This window comes from Solanum pennellii, chromosome 12 (assembly GCF_001406875.1).
Source record: "Solanum pennellii chromosome 12, SPENNV200".
Classification (NCBI taxonomy): domain Eukaryota; kingdom Viridiplantae; phylum Streptophyta; class Magnoliopsida; order Solanales; family Solanaceae; genus Solanum; species Solanum pennellii.
The window spans coordinates 54,181,185-54,187,063 of NC_028648.1; the positions used below are offsets into that span (position 1 = coordinate 54,181,185).

General features: G+C 35.0%; 1 pseudogene; it reads left to right on the forward strand.

The window, feature by feature from the left end:
- Positions 1 to 2,562: 2,562 nt before the first annotated feature.
- On the forward strand, positions 2,563 to 5,670 carry LOC107006367 (annotated as a pseudogene).
- The last annotated feature ends 209 nt before the right edge of the window (positions 5,671 to 5,879 follow it).

Below are 5,879 nucleotides of genomic sequence, written 5' to 3' on the forward strand. Positions count from 1 at the left end.
GGCTAGTGACTGCACTGTGTCCCCTTAAGGAAATATTCCCCTCTAGTATCTGAGATTGGATTTGGAATTTCTCCTCACAGGATAGAATGATCTCAATCACCAACGTGTTCATATCCAAAACTTTGGTGTCATTGAACCACTCAATGACAGTAAAGTATACAAAGATACTTTGTGCATAAGCCGAAGAAATCAAAAAATTCGTAAGAAAAAATTCTGAAGAATGAATGGTATTTCTAGGCAAGAGGAACCGGTTCTTAAAGGTTGCAACCCTTTCAGAATCCACACGACCATTCATTAAAGTTGCAATCTTTCAAATGGTCATGACTGTTTCTGAAGTTACAACCTTTCAGAACAGTCACTTCCAACTGCGGGAAATTTAAATAAAATGGGTTGCAACGAATTCGAGTCGAGTCGGTCAATTAACTAATTAATTGAAATATTTTGGTTAATTAACTAATTAATTGAAATGTTTTGGACATTTAACATAATTAAATAAATAACTACATAAATAAATAATTAGAAAAAAAAACTTTTTTCAAAAAATATTCTCTCGACCATTTTCCAAAGTCGTAGTCGTAGCCGAGCGAGCGACGACGGCGCGAGGGGGTTCCTCTTTCCAACCCTTTAACAATTAATTGGAGTGTTTCTATATTTTAACTCTCCTATTTTTCTTTTCACCAACGATGCGAGATAAATGTCTTCTCACTAAAGCATAAGAAGACTTTCCAAGTTCCTGTCTTTTCATCTTCCCTCCATTTTCCATTAACTCTTGCTATATACCCAACAGCTGAGCCTAAAAAAAAATATGCTGCGACACTTTTTAGCTACTTCTAAAACAGTGAATTTGATGTATTAAACCTCAGATTGTTTTGGGACGAAGAAAGTATATTTTTTACATTTTCCTAGAAAAACTTGTGCATTGACTCTAGAATGACATTTTGTAAACTTGGAATTGTTTGATGATTTGATATGAAGGCAGCAGTCCCTACATGATTTTCCCCCTTTCCTCTCTCTTTTTGATGATAAAATTCATAAATAATTTATTTCGACATGAAAACTCAAAGTGAAAGGGATTTGTCTCTTTAAAGTAGTTTTCATTGAAATTTCCACAGCAAGGCTCATTGCAATTACTTGATGATTCAAATGACTGCATTAATACTTCTAGGTGCAAGAAAATGATACTTGGAGGGACATTCAGTGCAAAAACTTGGTTTTATTTCTCGCTTTAATAAGCCTTACATGGAGAGAATTAAGATTAATAGGGACCCTAATGTGGAACTTAAAAATCGAATGAGAAACCAAGTTATTTTTAGAAAAAATCATGTTTCATTCTCAATACGAAGCCCCTCAAAAATTCAATATCTTATAATTATACCAAAGCAAACACGCTACTTAAAAATGCTTGACTAAATCAGTTATCGATCCAATAAGATATAGATCCACATAAATAAATTTCCAAATAAACATAACTAAAAGGGAAAATGTACAACTATTCTCTAAATTATGACCGAAAGTCTCAGAGACACACCTTAATTAAATTATGGAGTGTTCCACGTAAGACAAAAGGTGTGTAAAATTATTTAAAAAAATGGAAAAGGGTCAAAAATACCCTTGAACTATTCGAAATAGCTCAAATATACCCTTGAACTATATTTCGGCTCAAATATACCCTTCCTCTCAAACTATAGGGTCAGAAATACCCTTATCATTAACAGAATCTATTAAACGCCACTTGGATGTCATGTGGATACTACATGGTATGCCACATAAGCCAATAGAGTTCTACTCATGCCACAAAGAAAATAAACTTAACCCTAATTTCTCCCAATTTTCTCTATTTCCCTTAGAATTTAAAAACGATTTCACTGAAGAACATAGAACCCCTTTCCCTTATCACTTATGTATTTTGTGAAATCTTTCTAAGGAAATGGAGAAATGAGTAAAAGGGGTTCTATGTTCTTCAGTGAAATCGTTTCTAAATTCTACGAAAAATGGAGAAAATTCTGTAAAATTAAAGGTAAGTTTATTAGTTTACGTGGCATGAATTGAACTTTATTGGCTTATGTGGCATGCCATGTGACATCCACATGGCATCTCAGTGGCATTACACCGATTTCGTTAATGAGAAGGGTATTTTTGACCCTATAGTTTGACGGTAAGGGTATATTTGAGCTGAAATATACTTCAAGGGTATATTTGAGTTATTTCTGATAGTTCAAGAGTATTTTTTGATCCTTTTTCGCAAAAAAATAAGTTCAAGGGAATAATAGGACTTAGTGTTGTTAAGGTATATCTCTGAAATTTCGGTCATAGTCTAGCGGTACTTGTGCATTTTCCCTAACTAAAAAGCAGTATGCTTTGTTTGATTTTTTTTTCCTATTTTTATAGTTGCAAGCTTTGGAATTTTTCATCAAATTGAATGAATTTGTGTGATGTAGCTTTCCTTGAAATTTTTATAACAAGACTTATGCATTTGACTTTTGAATTCATTTATAGCAAATAATATTTATTTTTTTTGAAGACACTGTCCTTGAATCTGAATGATTTTTTAAATAATCTTTTTTTCTTTTCTATGTCCATATATATATTTACACACATTAACTGCTCATTACAAGTCTCCGAAGCTAAATATGGACTATGCAATTGTGCTCTTACTTGTTTTTCTCTGTCATGAAGTATTTACTGTTTCTTCATCCAAATTACCTCATATCTCTCACAAACATCAAACGAGTTCACTTCTAAAATTCAAGAACACACTTACTGTAGATACCTCAGCCTCTTATCTTTGCCAGGAGCCTTATCCAAAAACGAATTCATGGAACATGAGCAGAGATTATTGCTCATGGGATGGTGTCATATGTGATGAGATGACTGGCCATGTCATTGAACTTGACCTCAGCTGCAGCAATCTTGCTGGGACCATCGATTCCAATAGCAGCCTCTTCCAACTCTCTCATCTCCAAAGGCTTGACCTTTCTCTGAATAACTTCTCCATTCTCACATCTCCCCTGAATTTGGCAAGTTTTCGAGCTTGACGCATCTTCATCTTTCTGACTCCAATTTCTGTGGTCTAATTCGTTGTGAAATCTCTCATCTTTCCAAGTTGCAGTCTCTTAGTCTCAATGGTCGTCTATGACTCATAGCTCACAATTTTAAATTGCTACTTCAGAACTTGACCCAATTAATAGAGCTAGATCTTACTTCTATAAATATCTCTTCCACCATTCCTCTGACTTTTTCTTCTCATTTAACAACTCTAAGGCTGGGAGATACACAATTGTATTCATCTGCCAAACATGGAAACACTTCATTTTTATGGGAAAATTTTCAGCTCAGTGGTTATTTTCCAAAGACTAAATGGAACAGCAGCACATCTCTCCAGAAGTTACAACTATGTTTTGTGAATCTTCCACATAATTTGCCCCATTGGCTATCTAACTTCACTGCGTTATCTCTATCTTCAAAATTGCAACCTTAGAGGGCCTATTCCTGAATCTCTTTCGAAGCTCACTCGCATAGAGGACTTGTACCTTCAGTATAACTCCCTGAATGGAACGATACCATCAGGGATGTTCTCCCTTCCATCACTAAGTCGTTTAGTGTTGAGCAATAACCACTTTTCTGGTCAGTTTGAAGATTTCAATTCCAATTCACTAATCGTGATTGATTTCAGCAATAATCAGTTGCAAGGCCATCTTCCCAACTCAATTCAAAACCTTGTGAACCTAACAGATCTTGATATTTCTTTCAATAATTTTCATGTGGATGTCAGTCTCTTTTCAGACCTCAAAAATCTTTCATATCTTAGTCTTTCATACAATACTATCTCATTGATTGCGAAAAGGAAGTTAACCCTACTTTGCCTGAGTCACTGGAGTACTTACTATTGGCCGCATGTGAAGTGAAAGAATTGGAGTTTCTAAGATATGCAAAACAGCTTACCAACTTGGATCTTTCAAATAATAAGCTTCAAGGAAGAATTCCTGATTGGGCATGGTCTAACTGGTTATCATTGATAACTCTTAGTATATACTATTGATTTACGGTCCAATTTGCTTCAAGGTTCACTACGTATTCCACCAAATTCCACAACATTCTTCTTCATATCCTATAATAATCTCAGTGAAGAAATTCCTTCAGATAACATTACTTGTAATTCTAGATTTGGCTAGAAACAACTTACGTAGACAAATACCGCCATGTTTGGAAAAATTACTGCCCTCCATGTTTTGGAACAACAATCTTTCTGGGAACATTCCAACGACTTTCAGCAATAAAAGTTCACTGAGCAGCCTTAACCTGCATGGAAATAAACTAGGAGGGAAAATTCCCCAATCTTTGGCCAATTGCAAAAACTTACAGCTTCTTGATTTAGGCAATAATAACCTCAACGACACATTTCCTGTGTGGTTGGGAGCTCTTCCAGATCTTCTAGTTTTATGCCTGAGATCAAACAAATTGCATGGACCCATCAGAACATCAAGGATTGAGAACATGTTTCCTGAGCTTCGAATCATAGATCTCTCTTATAATGCCTTCTCGGGAAACTTACCTTCGAGTTTGTTTCAACATCTGAAAGCCACGAGGACAATTGATTAGTCAATGGGAGCATCAAGATATCATGGTGTTACATATTACAAAGATTAAATTACAGTTGCAACCAAGGGATTTTATCGTGAAATTGTGAGAATCTTGTATTTGGACACAGTAATCAATCTTTCAAGTAATAAATTTAGCGGGAAAATTCCAAGTATCATGGGGGATCTCATTGCAGTTCACATAATGAATTTATCTCATAATGGATTGCAAGGTCATATGCCTTTATCACTTGGAGATTTATCTTCAGTTGAATCATTGGACCTATCAGGAAACCAGCTCTCAGGAGAGATACCACAACAACTGGCTTCTCTTACGTATCTTTCATTCTTAAATCTCTCCCACAATCATCTCCAAGGATGCATCCCTCAAGGACCTCAATTTCACACTTATGAGAGCAACTCATATGAAGGCAATGATCGATTACGTGGCTTTCCTATTTCAAAAAGTTGTGGCAATGCTCGGGTATTAGATACAAATGATACCATATCTGGACTAGATGATGAAAAAAGCAATTCTGACTTTCAGAGTGATTTTTGGAAAGGTGATCTTATAGGCTATGGAAGTGGACTATGTATCGGATTATCCATAATATATTTCATGATTTCAAGTGGAAAACCGATATGGCTTGCAACAATCATCATAGAGATGGAGCACAAATTAATTATGGGAAGGAGAAAGAAGCAGCGAAGGCAAAGGAATTACATAAGAAGAAACAATCACTTCTAGATAAGTTGTAAGAAGGATAAATAATCACTGTTTTCAATGATGTTTAATCAGTTTTTGGACCTTTTTTAAGATTTCAACCAATATATTACAGCTATTTCTTTAAAGAAAAGATGTATTAATTGGTAGACGTATCTTAAAGTAATCTTGATTTGCCTTAGATATGTTTTTTGTTGGAAAGGAAGAATTCCTGTTCGCAGTGTGTTGAATTAAATGAGTAGCATCATTTATCTATCCTCAAAAGTTACTTCTGTTGATAGAAAAATGGTGTCGTCAAAAGAAATTACATCAACAAAAGCATAAAGAGGCATATTTGGCCATTTATCAAAGATGCCTCTGTTGTAATCATATCACATGTTTATGCATTAATGTCCTTCTTCTTCTTACATAGCATTTCACTTTTAAACTCTTGATTCCCCTATCCCTACCAACCAAGCCCGTATAGCTGCGTATACATCTAAGGAAGCTATATTTGAATAAATCCTTGAGATAAATTTCCTCGTTCGTAATCTTGCTGAAAACATTGATTAGGATAGTGTCACTAATACCACTGGTAC